The sequence below is a fragment of the Zootermopsis nevadensis genome, unplaced genomic scaffold, assembly GCF_977971745.1.
Source record: "Zootermopsis nevadensis isolate Lab colony 2312 unplaced genomic scaffold, Znev_1.0 Znev_ptg000028l, whole genome shotgun sequence".
NCBI classification, from domain to species: domain Eukaryota; kingdom Metazoa; phylum Arthropoda; class Insecta; order Blattodea; family Termopsidae; genus Zootermopsis; species Zootermopsis nevadensis.
Window position 1 is genome coordinate 8,590,177 of NW_028259160.1, and position 20,849 is coordinate 8,611,025.

At 38.1% G+C, this 20,849-nt stretch overlaps 1 protein-coding gene across 1 annotated transcript in view; it reads left to right on the plus strand.

Annotated features, from left to right (window-relative positions):
* Window positions 1-1,425: 1,425 nt before the first annotated feature.
* The window catches only part of shd (cytochrome P450 family 24 subfamily A member shade), a 47,842-nt gene continuing 28,418 nt past the window's right edge, over window positions 1,426-20,849 (plus strand). The window contains exon 1 of the mRNA XM_022069190.2: window positions 1,426-1,736. The gene's annotated coding sequence lies outside the window, so the exon portion shown is untranslated. The remainder of the gene's footprint in view (window positions 1,737-20,849) is intronic.

A 20,849-nucleotide genomic window follows, 5' to 3' on the forward strand; every position in this document is an offset into this window, starting at 1 on the left:
GTTAAATGTTAGTAAACTTAATAAATCTTAAAACCTGTTACGATCATTTCTTACTAACCCATGTCTGTGTAATGTTTCATATGACGCTACGAAGCTTTTGCATGAAACAACGTCTTTAAATAATCAACGGAACCCCTAGCGCGCTGATGTTGGGGATTATATCGGAACAGAAGTCGCCTGGTTTAAAGGAACATCTTAACACTCAGCGGCGAGGAATACGAAAATGTTACTGAAATACGTCGGCGATAAAGGGTCTGATTGGATTTCGTATGGTACCCTATTCGAACGACCGGCTGTTCTTTCTAATATCTGCCTTTATTTATCACAGCCACACCAAGAAAATATCATAGCATTACATTAGAATAGACAACGACTCTTTTCTATCTCATGTCTTCGATTAAAGCGCCCCGTCACATCAATCGGCGATACCGTTAAACAATCGAAGTTTCGTTTGGTATCCTCATCAGTATTACCGAATAGCGATAATCAGGTCCTTGAGCCGGAAACGTTGGACATGTAGCCAACATTTTAGGTTCGCTCGCAGCTAAAAGTTACAAAAATACAGCTCTTGGCTTCGATATGTCTCTTGTAGGTCCGTCTATTTGCATATAACAACTTGATGAAGGCCGAATGAGTTTTACTCAAATTTGTCGACACATTTCAATTTTGGTTAAAGTCGGACGTGCATGAGTTTGTGCGAGCCAAAGTGAGTGGATACGAAATTTACCCCCCCCCCCCCCCCCCAACCGGAGAATTCTCTGGACATTCGCAAATGTCAAATGTAATATCCTGGCTAACACGCCAGAATTGTTAGCTATACGTATATTTCCAAACGTTTGGGGATTTTCCTCATAACTTTTCACCTGATTTCCCTGGTCACCGTGAAAGGCTGTCTTACATGTCTTAAATTAAACGGCAGTCGGTGTGTCGGTTTTAAAATATCGGCAAGTCAGTTACGTGCTTTTGATGTCTTAATGGTTTCCATGCCATTTTAGGAAAATACTAGAATTACACAGTAAAATAGGCCATGGTCCGTTTCTTTTCCATTCTTCCCAACTCACCATTTATGATAATATTACCATTTGACGATAGGCTGGGGTCTAACTACTGCAGTTGATACAGTGTGTTTAAGCAGCTAAAAAGTTCTGTTGTAGGTTGACCCATATTGCCAAAAATGTTAGCAACACACTTCCATATATGAAGCTATATGTTGTAATTAAAAATTTATGATACTGACCATTTCTATATAAATTTGCAACAACATTTACAACAACGTTCTGCATCCAGTGACCGCCCACACCTGTTCTGCCGGCCAACAAGAGGTGGTCAATTTCTGCAAGAGCCAATGAGATTAATGCTATGGGAGAGCCAGGTATTGAAATGTAAGAACTGGCTGACTGGTAAGAAAGGGCGCGTGCTTTGCTGATGTCGATCAGCTGAGCACCAGTTTGGTTGATAGGCTGGCCTGCCGTGTGCAGAGAACATGTCAGTTCCACACGATCCACCAGGACGTGCGCATGTATCGCCAGTAGCACCTCGTGACCATTATTAGAGGTTAGGGTCTTGTGCTTTCGTTCATTGTTGGCAGTTCGTGCGAAGTATGTGGTCTGGCTACAACAGCGACATCGTAACTCGAGCGTGATCAGTGCTAAACATTTTGGAAACTGAAATCACTGACGTTGTTAAAGGCTGTATTCTGCTGTCACGAAGTAGACTAAATCTTCTGAAATCCTAAGGTGAGCCAAAGTATAATTTTTCTAGATATGTATCGGTGGATATATATTTTTTGTGTAGATTTAAAGTCGCATTAGATCAGCTGATAAATTCAAAAGATACATGTTTGATGGCTTTGGTTCGATCCCCAGTGAGATAATAGTGCCAACAGTTTTCGAATATTGAATACTTTCTTCAGCCCCTACGTCTCGGTAGCATCGATAAAAGGGCTAAGTTAGCTTCATCTTGATTCCGTATTGTTCCAAGTGAGGGAATTTATTTTTTGGTGCGTTCGCAACACTGAAGAGTGCCTATTAAAATAACTCCATCCACCTTTCTATAAATAATGCACGAAACAGCATAAAAATAATAAACAGATTCTGAATAAATTTAAAATTGGAGAACTTTTGCGAAAAAATGTTGGCATTTAGATTGGACAATTTTAACGTCCGCTTTATGCAAGAACGTCATAATGCTACTACAATACGTCATTGTACACGAAAACAAATTCTTCAGATGGGAAGAATAAAAAGAGGTACTGTATGAGATAAGACTGCGCTGAAAGCAAAATTAGTTCATTCTGTTAATTTAGTGCTCTATTAAGTAGAACTTTGAAGCTTAGGCCTGTTTTAAACACATTGTGTGTTAAATTTTCTTTTAGTGTGTGTAATAACATTGAATGATGGAGCATAAATATTGATGGGTCAGTATTCTATCTCGATATCTCGCTGTAACATTAATTTTGTCATTTGAACAAAATTGATGGTAACATGTTATTTATAACTCATTCTGTGGAACGAGCCTGTTAAGTGTGTAATGCGTATATTCACGATCATGTTATATTATATATAACGTTTACTTCATTCCCGACAGAGTTTCAAATTCGACTTCCTTCACTCTCATGACCAGTAAGGTTGTGGGGCCCAGTATTAAATACGTTGGAAAAAGGCAGGAACTTTGTTTATTAATGTTACGAAATCGTTGTCAAAGTGGAGTAGAGCAAAGCATTAAAGCTTCGCAGACAGACAGTGCAATGGGATAAACTGATAAAACGAGTATCCTTGCGTGCAGGAGAATAGTTTCGGGGCAACATTCACAAAGTTTCATGTTCATGATTATTACATAACATACGAAGTATTGACAGAAACTTCTTATCAACATTGTGGTTGTAAACTCTCAGAAACGTAGGTAAAGACTTCAGGTTCTCACAGCGAGAGCATGACGTCTGTCTTCTGGGATACTACGCCGTGTAATCTGGTAGAAGTTTACCGATGTTTCAGATATGCTTGCTGCCTCCATCGTCAATGTCGACAAACTTTACCAGACTGCACGGCGCGCAACATCCCAGAAGACAGTCACTTTCTCAAAGATGTAGATTATTTGGGAAATAGAGAAATGGATAGAATGTAAAAGTAAAGTAAAGATGTCACATTATTCGCCATGTAGGCGCTTGACCGCGGCACTAGATGAGGGTGAGTGGTCAGCATCACGCCCCGGCCACACTTTACTCACGGGAAAGGATCCCGGTACCCATTGGATAGGAAACTGGGTGGGCCCCAGAGCCGGTTTGGACGCAGAGGCTAGAGGAAAAATCCTCTGGCCCCGTCGGAGATCGAACCCCGGTCGTCCAGTCCATACCTAGTCACTTTACTGACTAATTAATTGAACTGGAATAGGTTGTGAAAATGTGAACAGTATAATAGTTTCCATGTCGGGCTTGTGTGACAACGGACATGAAGGTCCGGAGTTTGTATCAGTAAATTTCTTGAATAGCTGTATAACTGTTAACTCTTATATGTATTAATAACGTAATGCCTTAATCTTAAATTATTGAGTAACAATTTACATGATTTTGATGATATGTGATGCGATGTGCGGCCTGTTATACGCCATCATATGATATTTGTTTACCCTTAGTTTATTTAACGAGGTTTTCAATTGCTGGGTTAATGTAACAACGAACGATTGGATGAATTCGAAAGAATATGAAAGAAAGCGGTTGTCTGTATTTAATAAACATAGTTAAGTGACAGCAGGTCTGATATGCGTAGATCATTTTATCATCATACGTTACCACGATATTTTTGGTGTGTATATTAGCATCCTACAAGTAGCACGTTTGTATTCTGTATGAATGTTGTTTCAATCATGTGGTTCTTACTTAGCTTCAGTAACTGGAGGCTACCTTTGACATTGTAAGCCTACGTCCACTTAAGTATGTCCAGACATGTAAAGCTAAATAATTAGCAAAGTGATATGCGAAGAGATGGGAATACTGGAGACTGGAAATTGGTTAAAATATGTACTGAATATTAACGTGTTGTTTTCGTTACGTATCGATGTTTATGTCGATACACAAAACTAACGGAGTCAAATGTTCAGTTTAATCACATATTAGATAATGTAAACATCCCCACAGAAAATCGGAAATTGAAACGGGTAATTCAGTTTGCGACCAGAAACATGAATGTTGCTGTTTTCATATCACCATCATCATCAGAGGAAGAAAGTAACAGGACATTCAGTAATTTTACTTAGTGAGGAGTTCTACAATTTTTAATCTTTACAGAATGTCGCTGAGTGATTATTATTAGAGATAAAACAAGGAGATTGAGAATGGCGAAACATGTAGAACGCAGGGGGGAGTTGAAAAGTGCGTACACAATTTTAGTCGGAAATCATAAAGGGAAGAGATCACGTGGGAGATAGGGTGTAGATGGGAGGATAATAATAGATTGGTTCTTGAAAGAAATTGTGTGAGGTGTGTGAACTGGATTCAACTGGCATGGGGCCCAGTGGCGGACTATAGTGAACTGAATGATAGACCTTCTGGTTTCATACAAGATAGGAAGTTTATTTAGTAATTGATCGGCTGTCTACTACTCAATGAGGACTGCCCTTCTCGGAGATAATACGCTAATTTTGAAACTTTGTAGTGACACTGATATGAACGTCGACATGACGAGAATGAGGAGTATGTAACGGTCACGCTTTCGAGTACAATGATGTGGTTTGCTGCAAAACCACAAATGTGTAAACAACCAGCCTTGTCAAAAAGCAGTTTCAAAGTTCAAAATTTAACTTGATTTCAGATTTAATTAGAGGTACACTGTACTGTGACACAGTAGAAAATTTGCAGAAAATAAAAATTTTACTGAAATTTATATTAAACGAATTAAAAGTACAAAATATGGATACATTTGTGGAAATAATTTGTAAATAATAAATATGTTATTAGTAATTATGAATGGAATTAGACATACCAAATACGGGAAAATGGCGGAAAATTTATATAAAATAAATATTCGACTTGCTGTTGGATTTTATTCTACGAGTAAATTAAATTAGTATAAATTTGAAAGAAAAACGTGAAATATTTATCTTCAGACTGCCTTGACTCTGTGTGTCAAGGCACGACGTTTGACATTGTATATTTATTATCAGAGTATATAAAATATTCTGTCAAAAAGAATTATGATGGTCTTGAAAACGTTATCAAATAGTTATCCACATTAAATTAACTAGTCATTATTATCATTTGCAATTTCTTAGCCAAAAGAAATGATATACTACCATTTCGTCTGTAGAGGTCGTTGGTCTCATTTCGAGCTATTGAACACACAGAATGTTCCATAATAATGTTACTACAGTTTTGGGCTTTTACGTTAATAGCATAAAACTACATTAGAGAGCAAAAATTGTAACCATGTTATCCGGTGGCAACCCAAACAGCAGTGAAAGTTTTGGACTGCGTTTTGCCATATTAATTTACAACATATATGTCTGCAATGAGGACACGTTATTCTGTGACAGAATGCGTTTGTACATTCATAATAAGACAATGACATCTACGTAACTATTTTTGCCACTTTATTTAATGTTAATTTAGTAGGTTTTAGATGTTTTTCACGTTCTAGCGTAAGCGAAGAACACTAATCCACACCTGCCTTTCTCATCTTTTCGCAACAATGGAATCTGAGATGGAATACTTTGATCCAAGGGTTCCTATTCTTGCGTAACAATAACCTAGATCATATTAGTGCAAGAAAGATCCGAGAATCAACAGTGACCTCGGATTACATCAGTGCAACACCTTCGGGATGTCGGCATATTCCAAAGTGTACAACTTTCCAACTTTGTGTATGTTCCGTTAAATCCCCAGAGAAAAGCTTTCGCTTTCTCACTTCATATCGAAGAGGCCTTACGTGTTCTTGGTGGTAGGAAGCATTTAAGTGTTTTATTCACAGTGTGAAATGTTGTTGCATTTGATGTGATTCTTTATAGAGAAGCTTTATGTGTCTTTGTTCACGCATGGTTTTATTAACGCGATTAATATTTTCCATGCTAATTACGACATGTGTCGTTTAGAAAGAAGTCCACTTCTGTTATGGGTAGCGATATATTTTGTTTTCGATGATCAACAAAGCTAAAATATGCAGTTCTGTGTCCTCTTTCCTGGGTAGACTTCCAGCCCATCTCATCCACCTACAATTAACTGTTTTCATGCTCATTTGTATTTGAACATAATTTTATTAGAATATTTAAAACAGAAAATTTACTGTCAAGCATGACAGAAAAATCTAAAGTAAGAGTACTCAATCAAACACAGTTTTTATTAAAAAAATTAAGAAAGTAGTATTAAAAACTAAAGTCATTTCTAACCTTTGCTTAATTACGGAAGGTGCGAAGTGTTAAAGAGTTAAATATATTTGCTGTTTTTTATAGTAATGAATATAGAAGGCCACGGATGATTGAGCAGTCTTTTGTTTCAGTGCATTATTTTCACTAAGCAGCATTTACAAATTGCAATAAACTAATGTTACGTAAAAGTAATTAGTGCCATACCTTATCCTTGCTTAATTAAAAAATATAATAAAATGTAATGCACCACAATCTGAAATATGCAGTTTTAATAACTCTGCTGCGTTAAAGATGCTGTTAATGTATGTAAAATCTAAAAATTAACTCCATGGAGCAGATTCTTTGAAAAGAGCTGAATAAAAAATTCCCCGTCTTATATGAAACAGAAAGTTTCATTATGGAAGGAAATTGAACTGCCTAATTACATTGACCTAACCACGAATTAGTTCAGAGTGTAAGATGAAACGCCAATATGCGCCACTCTGAAAGAATACGACAGAGGAATTAAGAAATGTGTCGTGTGAGGAGCTGTATCCTACTCTTCACCAAGTATCGTGGGATTAGGAGGTTGAGATGAGCGGGTCACGTAGCACGTATGGGATAAGAATTTGACCTCAAAGAAAGAGCCCCATCTGAAGTGAGCTAACATGTTAAAGTTCAGAGCTGCACACAACTAACGCTACTAGACCTGCTTTACGTTCGCCAATGAAAAAGACCGAGAACCACAGATTTTCTGACAGATACTTGAATTTTGTCTTTCGGTCCAAGTCGATAAATGGTTCTGTTAGATAAAATACGAACTAAACGCGTCTTTTATTGGTTCTCATGATGGCGAGTATGAAGACGGCTGTCTTCTAAGTTTTGTGTCGTGTAGTCGTTGTAGAAGTTTACCGACGTTTTACTGGCCCTTATCCATCAATCATCAGGGCCTGCAATATATTCGTACTGATTATGGAGGCGGTAAGCACCTCTGAAACGTCGGAAAATTTCTACCATGCAACGTACTTCAAGGGCAACAACCCAGAAGACAACCATCTTCATAATCACGTGCTTGTTAATCATTTTAATGCCGATTCATGACTGTGATTTGCAAAGTTATCACACGAGGGCAGAGTATCATCCTATCTTGTCGGAAGTTAATCTTATTTTTGTCTGTTATCGTAAAATATTAGGGTTCGAATCTGAGGGCAATAACATGGAAGTTATTGCCCTGTACGCTGATCTCATACATACGCCTAATAACCCCACCATTACAGAGTCATTCCATGTGCTCTTTTGGTTTTATACTTGCAGGATAACTGTACAATGCAAATTCGCTTGAGTATAATTTAAGTTCAAGGTTAATTATGCATATCACTTAATTTCATAACTAAACAATTTTATATACTTCTACAATCTTTTTCGGGCGCCATTCAGAGGGTTGCACCTGCAAGTACGTCTGTTGAAACATGATGTCTACAACAGAGGTTTTAAAATTTATAGTCATGCTTTGTTTGCATATTTTAACTTTATAATTTCAAAGTGCCGTATTGTAAAATGATATGTTTATAAATCACTTCTGTTAACATAAGAGTTCCTTCAGCTACTATTTTTCTGTCGTGGAAGGCAATCTCATAATTTTAAAAATGATTTGCAGCAACACTAATTTAATTTTATTGTTATTTCTGCCTTGCGTTTTACAAACCGCCAAAGACCAACTGTTAACATTAGTAACTAACAGCGTTTCTGTTTGGTTCTCCACTTTTCTGTCATGTGCCAACATAAAAAATGGTAAGGCGGTAAACATTTAGATTAGCTGTATCGCTTATGACGCCGTGTAATTATAAAGATGGCTGTCTTCTGAGTTATTGCGCCATGTGTTTTGGTAGAATTTTAACAACGTTTCGGAGGTACTTATTGTTTCCATCATTAGGGCAGTAAATTTCTACCAGACTATACGGCGCAACATCCCGTACTTGCCGCAGCGAGAACCTGAAATATCACTCTTGTAATCAATAACAATTGGAGGGGGGTACATATCGTCTTTATCTATCGTGAAGACAATATCAAAGAGCGTCATAACCCGGAATACCACAATCCAAATTAACAAATTTGTCATTTAAGTTAGAAACTGGATGCTATTAACCGTCGTTTGCAAAAGTAACATGGCTTATCAGTAAACTTTGCGTCTGCTCAAAGGCTAAAGTCATCAAAGTGAATGAGCCTGAATTTTAAATATTTATGAGCAACATAGTCTGTTTCGATCATAGGGATAAAATTGTTCTTATTAAAATAACAAATTTCTTGAAACCTCTTGTATGATTCGCTTATATTTATAAAGCAGATTCGTGATTAGTTTTTAAGCATTATTTTCAAATATTCCAATATTTTCTTTTAACATATCATTTAATCATTTCTAGTTGTCTTATACCTGCGCATTTACGTGGATCTGAATATTTGACTTGAGCAAGACCAAATGTGAAGAACGGAGACATAAATTCGTTTCGTCGAAACTGGTTATGCGAGATGGACAAGCGACTGTTACGTGAACGACATGATCATGACTGGGTTTCCTGAGTCCCTAGAGGCAAATTCCTTGATAGTACCTTAAATTAGATCACAACCGCTTCCTTCCACATCCTTTTCAATTCATTATCCAGTACCATTCTATCACTCAACGCTATATAGTCTGAGCTAATGAAAAACGTCGTTACATAAAGTATGAATTAAAAAATGACATGAACAGAGTCGTAGTTGTGTGGTGTGAGATATAGAACGAAGAAAACCTGTGTCGAGATGTCCGGTCGCAAAACCTTCCGAATGCATACCGACTACTAGCCAGCAGTCCAGCAAACAAAAGAATACAGTATCCTCTAAGCCCGTCTAAATGTTACGTAATAGTTAAGTCCGTACAGCAAATAAAACACATCTCATCATTATTAATTTGTTTGATGCTGTTTAAATGAAGCAAACCCCGTTCACACTGAGAATAATACAAAACCCATAAATATTATATAATAAGAAGGTGTTGTGGTTGGTGATCATCTACTTTTACTTAAGGATTTTGGGCCTTATGTTAAATGTATGAATGCTGTCGAGGGTTTTTGGGTCTCGTGGGCTAATATTTAAGACTGTTTGTGTTTGCTACTTCATCTGCCATTCTTGACGGGAAATTTGCTACTAAATACAAAATAAAAAAAAGAGTGACTGTTAGATCACCTGGTACACGTAGTTATCATCCGGTTTTATTTAATGTATTATGAACCGGAAATGTTAAATACTAGGAGATCTGTGGACTCAATCCGGCAGTGAGTTTAAATACCAGATTAAAATTTCTGTATGGTCGTCACGTCTTGAGCTTGCCCATACACGAACACGATTTTGATGACGTGCTGAGTGGTGAGAGATCCTTGTCACTAGAAAAGGATACAATCTGCGCAAACAGGTTTTCTATTTCCGTGTAGGGATGCCCAAATTGTAGTCGTGAATGATAACTGTGTTGGTAACGATATACGTCCTCGCTTATCAAAACGACTTATCATTTTAAATAAATACATTTATATCATTTTACATGTCGTAGTTAATTTACAGATACTGATGTATTTTTGATGCAATCTGGAGGTTTCTGGTGATGGTGATTTATAATCTGTAAAAGTGGTATTCTGGACTTTGTCCCCCGGATTCAGCTAGCATTAGACCTGGACCACGTCTGAGGCTAGGTCAACCAGGGGCTCAACAGCTAAGATTTTTACCTGAAGACAAAGGATGATCCAGCTTCCGAAACGTAATTTTATTTAAATATAAACGATGGACGTAGTCCAAAATACGACTTTAGAAGAGAATGGCATATTTTTCATCATCTGAATGTTGAAAGAAATGTGCTTAAAAATTCAAGTCCAAGTAAATGATAATATTATAGTAGTAGCGTTAGAAATGAGAACGTTAAGACGCTGTTACACAACAAGTAAAAGAATAAATACCATGGTACGTGAGAAACTTAAGGTCGCTAATACAGTTGCTTTCAGACAAGGCCAGCGTCATCAAGGTCAATTTGGTATGCAAAAATCGTAAAGAAAGCATTTAAAAATAGGCCTCTGTGCGAGCCTAAGGCAATTCGTAATACAGCTCTTGACTATCGTTTATTATCGCATAAAGTGTTACATGCTTAGCTACAGATGTTTACAGGTTATCTTCGCCAAGTCGGTACAGCAGTTATATTTCTTTTCGCACGAAAATAAGCGTGAGTATTACACAAAGGAATCTTATTCAAGAATTTCATTGAATGACAATGCTGATTTTGCGACCACATGAAAGCTGGCACAACAATGGAGAAAGTTAGCATACCGGTAACATCTGTTTCAAATTCGGGAAACCTATTCGAAGGGATCTGATATTTTTCGTGGCTGTCCTCAGTCCCTCAAGTTAACATTTTTTTATAATCGCTTCCTTCCACATCCCTTTCATTCGTTATTCGTCATTCGTCATGATCATGTCATACTTCATTGTGTGATAACAGTCTCAGCACTTCCTTTTAAACAAGGAAGACGGGAAAAGCCCAGATAGTGAAATCCATAACAAATTTTGAGTTCGTTCAATTAATGTAGAGCATTAGCAGGGATGAGAGATAAGAAATAAAATTTCAGTCGGAAAAACCTGAAAGGAAGAAACCGATTGGTATATTTAGGTGAAGATGGGAGAATAATATTAAAATGGATTGATAAAACTGAATACTTTGGCTTATAATAGAGACTGATGTCAGGTCCTTGTGAGAATGATAATAAATCTTCGGATTACTTGCATAAAGGTACAATAGTTTTGACTAGATATGCGACTATTAGCTTATCGAAAAGGACTTTGCTCTATGAAGTTAGAACACTATGGAATATCCTGTGTAATTTTCTCCACGTCGGCAGCTGGACGCCTAACGCGCGTTGAAACATAATTTTATGCAGCGACTTCCAAATTGTGTTACCCAAGGAAGTGCCCTCGTCTTGTGGGTGACTCCCTGCTGTTGGAGCTGAAATGTAGACAGATATTTTGTAGGAATTTTAAATTTATGTTGCATTTCTTTAAATTGCGGTGAGTTAAGTCGTAACGGTGAGAGGTTGGAAAGGAAAGAGGCGTCGAAATGTCAGATGTTTATTTAAATGTGCAATCAGTTGTTTACATTCTGCCTGTTGTTTACATAGGTAAATCGTCAACAGTGGAGGCAGTCGAACGCCGTAATTAAGGCTCGAATAGCTACGCTATTGAACAGGTTTCGTTTCAAGGTCGATTGCTAGTTCATAGTAACAAAGCAACTACGTTCAGCATTGGACTCATTCACGACAAAACAGTTGCTCAACTCGTCAAGGAAAGACCCGCCTTTTATGGAACCGAGGTTCCACCGATCCTTGTCTTGAGCCAGATGAATCCAGTCTACGTATTCGTATCTTATTTCTGTAAGATCCATTTTTACACATCCTACCATCCAAACAGAAGTGGCCTCTTTCCTTGAAGTTTTCCGACTAAAATTTTACATGGCTATCTCGTCTCTCCCATAGACACGACAGACATGATAAATGTATGCGAAGTTTCAGTGGCATAGGCTGTATGTCCCATCCATTTCATCTTCCTTGTATTTCCTGATATTTTAATAAATAGTTGGTTTGTCGTTACTTCACAACATGAATTTGATGGGCATCTAAGTCAGTAAAGTGACCGACTGCAATTTGGACGACCGAAGTTAAGTTCGGGACACAGACTATCCTGACTGCTTTCTTGCTTTTTCTCAGTACCTTCTATACACCGTCGGGATAGTATCAATTTAGAAACGTTATCGATCCAGTAATCTTGCTAGTTGCATTTTCAAAGGTATTTATGAAATGAAGAATGTAGTCTTAAATAATACATTTGAACACGTGATGTATGTAGTTTGAACTCAATATAATACAACGTTCAGACATTGTGAAAATATATGAATAAGTTAAATTCTCATGATCCTTCAGGTGTGTCAACTGTTTCTTTAAATACCTATTTGTTACTGTCATTAGCCGCATGTACAAGTTCACACACATCATCGTTTCTACTGATAGGTCCTATATCTGTCTTCTGAATCTATTAAATGGTCTTGTTTTGTTGCATAAACAGAGGGTCATTAAACCTGCACTTGTGTACATTTATTTACATTTGTATATACTACGCATGTCTAGCTCCGAAGCAGCTGAATAACTCGACATACGAATTAGGTTTTCTCTTTATTTCTTTTTAACGAGAGGAGAACTGTTAATGCTGGAAGTATTGACCCGCACAATGGAAACAGATTACTAGGAAAATTGAACATACCGAAGTTGGATGATGAAGGACGAACTAACAAAACTCAATTATAATGCTGGAGGGAGGGGGGATGACATAATAGTGCATAAATATTAATATGCCCCACAACCCTACAGAGAACGTAAACAACTGACGACGAATCTAACATTTCCCAGGATTAGTACATTCTGCCAAACGAAGAGGTGATTTCTCGATTCATTTTTTTAACAAATGTGTTCAGTGAATTATATTAGCATGACTGTATGTCGACCTAGTAACTTACAGAATAAACCCACGACGTACAGTAAAGAACTAGAGAAATAAACCTTAAAAGTGTTCTGACGATGGCATATTACAAGTTATATTACTAGACTTCTCAGGTGAAAGGGGTTATTTCCCCACCTTTCACCTGAGAACAGAAACTGATCAAGCTTAAAAAAAGTTATGTTGTTTTCACAATATCAGACGATGACCAAAGTTCATAAATTCGGAATTAATAAACCGACTGATTTATTTTCATATTATTGAGAAAATCGTTCTATGTTACTTCGATTCATTCTGTGTGAACAACAGATTTCCAGAATGTAGCTCAGTTATTAGGAAACTGCTTTAGGAGAACAGCTTCCCTATCGAGATAAACATGTATAAATTTCTGATGAGTATGAATGTTAGGTACACACAAAAAACTTCAACTCTTTGATCTTCCAGAAGTTAGTGTAAGTTCTTCGAATATTAAGTCGTCACTCTGTTGCTAGGTAACGCAGCTGCCATACACACACTTCATTGAAAAGTATGGTCGTTACACGACATACTTTTTAGTTTCTGTTAGTTAAGGCTATATGACATTGCAGATGGACTTTATTGTAGCTTCAATACAGAGTTAGCGGCCACACAAAGAAGCGTTAACCTATCATTAACGGCTCATTATAGAAAGCGCTTATTCGGGTTTTACGTTGTACGTAGTGTTCAAAAATAGACTTTGAGCTATGCCATCTTAACTGTGATAACTCAGAGCTCGTAATTCCTCTTCACAGTCGTGTATTTATAAGCCTAACAGCAAATGCACGACCTTCAAAATGTGCCACAAACAGTGTATTTGTCTGCGTAGACACCGACGCTAAACAAGCACAAGTTCGTTTTTACTCTAATTTTATGGTAACACATCTCCACGGCCTTACATAGGAAAATCATTGTTTACCGCTGAAGCTTTGAAATATTAAGAACCTTCTCAGTGTGAAAATGCAAAATAAGAATGGGTAGACTTACATGCTGAATAATTTATTTTCATGGTAAACGAACAAGGAGTTGCGAGGATGAACAAGTTGGGTACAGTTACCTGTCGACAAATGTCCCAGTATTTTTTTTCGAAAGGCCACCAGAGATCGGTACGTGGCATAATTGTATGTCTCCCAACAACCGTAACCATTGTTTTGAATGTTTCCGAATGGCTTGTTTTTAAATTGACACAGTGTACAACATAATTTTGTCTGTACCGTTATATTAATTCGTCTACTGCCACGTTTTACCTGCAATAAACATAATGACTTTGTTCAGAGATATATGAGCATTCCCAAATAATAAAAAAACTTTTCAACTCGCGTTTTAGAAGATTTCAGCACATTATACGACGAAACTGAGGAAAACCATGAGAACATCCAATCAAGCCGTCAGGCATCGGGTCTGCTGCTTGTCGAAGTATAGGTGAACGTTGTAACACTGGTCTAGGATGACTCGGTTCTCACTAATTTTTATAAACCTGATATATTTGAAAAATTTCAAAATTAATTGTTAAATAACAAACAAAAAACGAAATACTGGAAGTGCTCAATCCAGTTCAAACACAAATTCTGTGCCCCTAAAGACACAGTAGACCGATGAACATTGTTGACTCCATGTGTACGTTGACAGAGCCCATTTAAGTCAGATTTAATTGTAACTTCCTCATTCGTACACAAGCCTACATGCACATGTGAGCTGAGTTTTTGTCAATGTATTGTAGTCACAGACCGTGATGCTGCAACTTACCCAACAGCAAAGTGTGGCGTGAAGTCAGTGCTTAATCTGCAGGCGGAACCAACCTGAGTTTTCGCTGTAGTGACGCTTCGTTACGGCAAAAATACATCACGCAGAGATTAATTTTTTAAAGTAAAACTGGAAAAATATCTGTGAGACAAGTAAAAAACTGTGTTTGTTGAATGGTTTTTGAAAATATGCAATATCAGACAAGCGCATGTGGTGGAGGAACTGTTTATTTGCATCTTTGATTAACAAACTTTCTCAGCACAGTAGCTCACTCTGCTTTTATGGACTAGAAACCACCACAAAATGGTAGAGCTGGCTACCTGCCACCAATAGGACGCAACATGGACCACACTCTTTGAATTAACTGCTGCATACTGACAGTTCTTTTGGTCTAGACATTGACCGTCAGCCGGCCTGGTCCATTCCTTGACCCGTATTCGAGCCAAGGTCTCTGAAGCCAAGAGCCTCGAGCATCCGACAATCGCCTACGTGCTGTGCAAGTCGGTCGAACGCTAGGTGTAGGAAACCCTGACCTCGGCGTCTGGTGGCTCTTAATCTGGCTACGTTCCTATTCTAGACATTCACCTTGGCCGACGCGCTGTGTCGAGTCAACCTCATTAATTGTTTCTGTACTTCAGTTTTGCACTTTTTTCAGTCTTCCATTATCAATTTTACATTAATTAACCATTTAAAATTTTAAATCTTGTTCGCCCTGATGATGGAGGACCTCTGAAACGTTGATAAACTTCTACCAGAATACACGGCGCTACAACCCATCTTCGGACTCACCGCCGTGAAAACTTCAAATGCTACATAGGTCTGCATATATTCGTCTTTATACAATAGTGTTGTAATAATATATTTAAAATTCACAGTCTGAATACTATTTAAAGACGACTTTAAAGTTCTTTCGCTTATCGTGATTACAACGTGATTTAGCAGACGACAAAGCGTGTCCCTCGTTTCTGGTTAGTGTCCAACGAATCTCCCTGAACAGCCTCGCTTTGTGCTTCTGAATCTGTGCTAATTTCGTGTCTTGTGTCGGGGAGACATTTGTAGGGTTAGAAAATGCCCGGAGCTGGGGGCACTGAACCTCCGTGAATGTGAAAGAAAGAAATTACGGAATAAAGAATAAAATAATGAAAAGAAGGAAAAACAAAGGAGGAAATGAGAGGAAAAGAAAGAAAAATAAAACCGAAAAATAAATTTGAAAAGAAGGTGAATATGAACTGATTTTTGTAGAAGATTTATTTTGTATGATGTGTGAAAATTATGTGGTAGAGACATCATTAATGCACAGTGACTTGATTGGAGTGCTACTTATGATCGAAGTGGACTGATCAGAATATCCGGATCTCGATTAGGAAAATATGTATTATGTCAGATTGCGTTATTATACATAGTTTAAACACACGTTCCTGTGTAAAAACTGCTATTGTACCAACATTTTAGGTGTGTAACGGTTTCATACAATATATTTATTTTAACCGATAATTCAACAGGTAGACCGATAATTAATCATCGGTTTTGCAGATCGACAGTTGAAGTTGGCGTGTGCCCTGTTAGGTCTGATAATGGACCACTGAGCCATTTAAATAAGCATACAAAGTATAAGTAATGGCGGCGCCTGCCGCCATGTGACCTCGTCTATTTTGGTTTTCTGCAGCTGCAATATGAAGGGTCAAAACAAAAGAAACTAAGTCTCGACTGTTTAATATGTCTGTAGGATGCCACGTCGAGTAGACAATTCGAAGTTACCCCTTCCCCCCTCAGCCTTGTTCAAATGTGGCTTGTTTAATTCGGGCCAAATTACGATATCATAAATTTATTAAAGACATGCCGGTTAGACGAGGTTAAAGGTCATATCACTGATGATGGTCACCCAATTTAGTGGATGAAAACCCAACTGTGTTCGGAATAAGAGAGGTCATGAACGTGTAAACTACTAACTTTTCAACGGACATCGTCCAACCAACCGAAATTCAAAATTCTTACCACATGAAGTTATTAGTAGGATATGTAAGTTTGTACATATTATTTTTAAAGACGAAATAAAATTTTAAAGCAAAGATAGCTAATAAGTAATTAAAAATGCGGCACAACTGAAATATTTGGGGACGACGAAAATAAATAATAATTGCATACACGAATAAGTTGAGAGGAAATTGAATCAAGTAACAAATGTAATGGAAGAAATGGACGAACAGCTTTCTTGGAACATCAAGCAGATATAGGATTTCTGAACATTGTAATTTTCTTAAGTTAAATATCACTTGAAACTGTGAAGAATTGACGCTAAAATCTTTCCTTTCCTAAGTTTACTGCTTTTTAATTTGTGTATGTTTGAATTTGTAAAGCTCAAAAACAAGTTTCGGAGACTGCACCAGAAATTATATTAGTAAAAAGTCTGTATCTACACTGACATTAAACGACTGTAAAATCACATCTGTATGGTAAGCTTGACTGAATGATAGAAGACGCGTGTTTGCCTGCGAAACGTCCACTGACGGCTCTTGTACAGAACGGACCCGAAGGACGCCTCGCATGTCATTCTTGACCCCCTTAGTCCTCTTTATAGCAGGAACACTTGGCCACGCGCTTTTTTATCCGTCTGAAGATGCCCAGCTCGTTAAATCAGTAGTACGACTCCCGCAAGGCCTTAAACTCCCTGTAGTGTCAGCTTCTTTGTCTGCTGTGAGACCAAGGTTAACCCATTCACTCGATCCACTCGTTTGTCTCGCTACTAGGTGTCACCAAGAGACTGCAGTGGTCACATTCAGTGTGCTCTGCGGTCAGAACGTACGTCAAGAAATTGGGAAATATAACAGAGGGGTGGCTCACGCCTAGTTTAATGAAATTCTGTCATTTCTCAGGCACAAGGACACTCGATTATGACATTGTAACATATATTTCTTTCATTTTAAATAATTCAATCAGGCTAATTAGCGAGCGACTGTTAGCTTCTAAACAAGGACTTAACAACATTTAGCTAATTAGCTACTTACCTGGGCTGCCTTTTCACATTACTGTGGTTGGGAAATCAATTTCGTCCATATTCAGCGCCTAAGGAAATGGACTGTTGAGGAAATATAGAGCTACTGGTTGTAATTTTTACTTCTACCAACAATTTATGAAACAAATCTTCAACCAAAGGAATGGAGTACCTTAATTGTCATCAGTAGGTCCATCTTAACTAAGATAGCATAACTCGAGGTTTCTGATACCAAAGCCACTTCTTTAACTTCTCGTCCTCCGCTCCGGAGATAGTGACTAACTCTGTCGATTCTGCCGAACAGAGTAGGTTTTTACTTGATGACGGAGACAGATTCTAGTCTCCGAAACGTTGTGATTTTAAGTAAATTAGGACGATTGATAATGACCAATAAGTTTGTAAGACTTGAGGTTTTCACAGCAGTGAGTATGCAGATTTCTGTCTTCTGGGTTGTTGCGTCGTGTAGTATGAATCGCCCTGATGACGGAGGAAGTATGACCTCTGAAACGTTGGTTAACATCGACCAGACTACACAGCGCAACAACCCAGAAGACGGAAATCTTCACCAATAAGTTTGTTTCAAAAATACGCCATTGTCATGGACCTTTAGACTTAATCTTATTTATTTCCATTGTTTTGGCTTTAGTTGTCAAATTTCTCGTTTAAACTTCTGACAATCAATTTAATAATGATAAACAGCTTTTGCGGGCTATCTTCATAATCTGAATTTAAAGTTGCATCATCTGTATAGCATATTGTATTTTTCTTCTTCCCACTTTATTTTCGCTTAAAAAATTAAACCTCATATCCCATCTTCAGTTGATAACACGTCGTCGAAAATCGGAATACTAATTCCACGGCAGCGTACGTGTTGCCAGTACGAAAGGTCAGATTTGCTTCCCTGTACAACGCGCACCGCGTGCCCAACCTCACCTGTGCTGATGCAACAGAAGGACAAACGATGCCCTCGGAACTACGTGTACAAGGAAGTTTGCGTACACCGAAGAATGCAAGAGTTTCAGTGCTGATTCGACAGGCGCGGGCGCCCGTGTTATGAACTGCTTTGCACTTCCAGCAATATGTAATGAAATATACAAGTGAAAATATTCGCAACTCCTGTTCATTTCGTATTAGACATTCTGGTACGCTCCCCTTCGGAATTCATTCTGAGGAAGTCAATCTTTTAGATTCGGGGTATGTTTCTCTGGATAATGCCTGTACCCTTATGATAAAACAAAACGCACAAATATTTTGCCGCTAAAGTAATTTGAGCTCGCGAATTCAGGTTTAGTGCAGATGTTACTTCTTCCGGGAAATGATTTTAAAATTTGTCAGTGACTCAGTTTAGGTCCTGAGAAGTTTAAAAACTTACAAGGATGTATATATATATATTTAGGCACCAGTACGAATGTCGTAAAGAAACTTTATTTGAAAAGTTTACGGAGTAGGAATAAGCTACGTATATTTGGACACAGAATGGTAGATATTTTATGCTATATTTAGCATTTTTGGATACGAATGTTTGTTTTAAACTCAGTAACCATTTAACCTTACAACTTTGTCACAAATTCTGTGTAGTGCTGCGTGACCGGATTCATAACGCCTTTGTTAAAATAACTTCTCTGCTAATGTAGGCCCGTGTCCGAACTTCGACCAAATGCCACAAAAATAGTCATCATTTGTCTCCATGGACCTTGCAACTTTGAGACATTCCAAAGCTGCAGGATGAAAACGAAAATATTGTTATATGAGTAACCGTGAATTTTGACGCGCACTCTGTTACAGCAGTGGCTGAACAGCTCGTTTCTGCAAAGCAAGACTTTACTGCATGTGCCAGAATTTATGTTGTCTGGGGCTATAAAAAAGTTCATTCCAAGGAGGGTTATTGTGGGTCAAGTGCCCAAGAACTGGCCTTGACACGAAGTCAGTCTAGCTGAACGCAGCAGGTAATTACAAATGTTGCATACCAAAGCGTTAATTGTTTCCTATGACGTCTCAATAACAAAGTGCAACAAGCAGTGTGCATATTGACACAGCTCTCCACATGGCAATGCTGCTGTTACCATCGCAAACACAGAGAGAGAGAAAGAGATTATATAGACAGATAGGAAGAGCGAGGGAGATAAAATAAGAATGGAAGAAATACAGAAAGAAAAAAGAAATGTAACAAGGCAGGAAGAAGGACAGTAACAAAAATAGAATGAGGGGAGGGGAGGGGAGGGAGGAAAAAATGAAGAAACAAAGGAATAAACGGAGGCGAAGGGATAAAGAAAAGAAAGAAACGAGGAAAAAGGAAGAGAACTATATACATTGAGATAAAGAAAACGGAGAGAAAGGTTGGAGTAAATGAAGGAAAGAAACAATAAATAAATAAATAAATAAGCAAAATTCATTCTTGCTGTATATCCCAACAGAGGCGAATGGTTGTGGGGCAAGAAACGGAACTAGCGACCTCACCGTTCTATTTATTAGACAGACGATAGCGTCAGTGCTGTCTTGTAGACAACCACTGGCCTATGTCGGGTTGTACCAAACGTTTCTTATTTTCTGTGGTCACGTCTCTCGATTATGCGGACCTGCGTTTATGGAGAGACAGCCATCGTCGTTTGTCGTGCTAACACCGAACGCTTCGGAATTTCATTTGGAAAGCGTCAAAAGAACAGGCTATGTTCCTAAATTCTGTCGCTGTGTGCAGCTCACCTGAAAGGAAATGATAAATTTCGCGCAGTTTTCCTTTATTGTTGATGTATATTATTGATGAAGCTAAATAGCAACGGAGAAGCACAGCTGTGCTGAGAGGCTACGTCATTTCCTGGACCTCCCACACACACACACCGACAACTCGATCTTACATCTTCTGGGATATTAGCCCTGTAGTCTGGTAGAAGTTCACCGACATTTCAAACGTGCTTGCTGCCTTCATCATCAAGATGATCCCAAGCACCGATGGAAACGTCGTTTAAAGTCTACCAGGCTACACGGCATAAGCTTCCAAGAAGACAGTCATCTTCATATTCGTCGCCGTGAGAACATGAAATCTCACCTGGATCTTCTAGACATGAGACGAAGTTGTGATAGCCAACCCATGTAGTGAATGCATCTCTAGAAGGAAGCATAAATTTAAAGCTTACTCGTGTTCAGCAAATCTCACGTTTCAGATTCATGAACAATTTGAGCAGATACCTTTTAAAATTCTATTCTACACGTA